The sequence below is a fragment of the Schistocerca nitens genome, chromosome 8 (genome assembly GCF_023898315.1).
Source record: "Schistocerca nitens isolate TAMUIC-IGC-003100 chromosome 8, iqSchNite1.1, whole genome shotgun sequence".
NCBI lineage: Eukaryota > Metazoa > Arthropoda > Insecta > Orthoptera > Acrididae > Schistocerca > Schistocerca nitens.
This window is the reverse complement of record NC_064621.1, coordinates 567,365,828-567,367,589: the sequence shown is the minus strand read 5'-3', so window position 1 is coordinate 567,367,589 and position 1,762 is coordinate 567,365,828.

Here is a 1,762-nt window from a genome sequence, read left to right as displayed (position 1 = left end):
ACCCCAAAGAAAAACTATCTCAGGTTGAAGGGGCTACGTAGACCCCCACAACATCGAAGACAGGCAGCCAGAGGATAAGGGTGGAATATAAGACTCCCTCTTCCCTGGATAAGGGAGCCCAGAAAAACTGAGGCAAGAAATACTGAAACAGACCTATAGTACTGCAGTCTCGGTTTTAATGGTGGCAGTTATCCAGGATGGCTAACCACTGGTAACCATCACCTGCAGCAGGAGGAACTTGTAGAGAAGGCCGTCTTTTAAAAGATTGGGGAGGACGCTGGTCCAGGATCCAATTTCAGGATCGTCTGTCTAGATCGTGGTGCCCTCATTTTTGTCTGTGAGGGGGTGCACACGGCGGAATGGCTTAAAGATGAGGGGCCGATTATGTCCCCTTTAGAAGATACGAAGCTATTGGTCAAGACATCAGCAGAGGTTCCTAAGACCGCAAAGGTATCAATATGGCCACCAAACAGCCTTGAAAATGTCTCCCCTAAGACTCTGTTCGAGAAAATAGGGGCCCAGAACCCAAAAGTCTCGACAGAAGACTGAAGAGTGATCAACCAGAAAGTTGTACTAGAAGGACAAACCCTGGTGGTGGAGGTCGGAGAGAAGTCCCTGAAGGTGATGCGAGATCAAGACCTGAAATTGTTTTACGGTTCTCGCTGGTCACCGTAACGTTATCAAAGACCTCAAAGGCAGTGATGGCAGCAAGACAGAGACTGGAGGTGCTGCAGATTAATCTGCATCACAGTAAAGGTGCTTCTGCTGCCATGTGCCGCTGCCTGGGGAGACAGGAAGTGGATGTGGCCCTGATACAAGAAACCTACTCATATAAAGGGGGCACACTGGGCCTCGGTGGCACTGGACGTAAGCTGATTCATGCTAGAAATCAAAGAAACTCCAGAACATGCATCTCTGTAAGAAATGGAATTTCTTTTATGAAAATGGCAGATTTCTGCTCTAGGGACCTAGTGACCATTAGAATGCAGCAATGTGAGGAAGGTATCCCGAGGGAAGTTGTTTTGGCCTCAGCATACCTTCTCTACAAAGACAGCTCTCCTCCTCCTTTGTAGGTGAGGGGACTGGTAGAAGCTTTCCATTGGCAATGTGACCAACTGTTTTTAGGATGTGATGCCAGTGCCCACAACCTAATGTGGGGCAGCAAGGACACCAACAATAGAGGTGAGTATCTTTTTGAATTTCTTTTACCTGACAACTTGGAGGTCCTGAATAGGGGCAATGAACCCACATTCAGGAATAGCAGAAGGGAAGAAGTAACTGACATAAATTTTGATTCCATGATGATGGGCAGCTATGTCAAACAATGGCATGTGGCGTTAGAACAATCCTCATCAGGCCACATGTACATTAAATTCAAAGGTGAAATGGGAATCAGACGGACCATGACCTATAGGAATCCCAGGAAACCGACTGGGAGAGATATAGGAGGGACCTTTACTTAGTCTTATCGGAAATTGAAACCTCGATAAGGAATCCAGTAGAGTTTGAGTAACAAGCAGAGGCTGTTACCTCTGTCATAGTGACCACATGTCAGGGCAACTGCACAGTCACTAAGAAGTGCACACACAGGAGTGTGTCTTAGTGGAATAATAACTTGTAAACGCAGAGAAAATAGGTACAAGGACTGTTTAACCTTGCAAAATGTAAAGGACAGTGGGAAAAATTTCGTGAGGCCCTTGTCAACTACAACCTTGCAACCAGACAAGCGCCGGCCGGAGTGGCCGAGTGGTTCTAGGCGCTA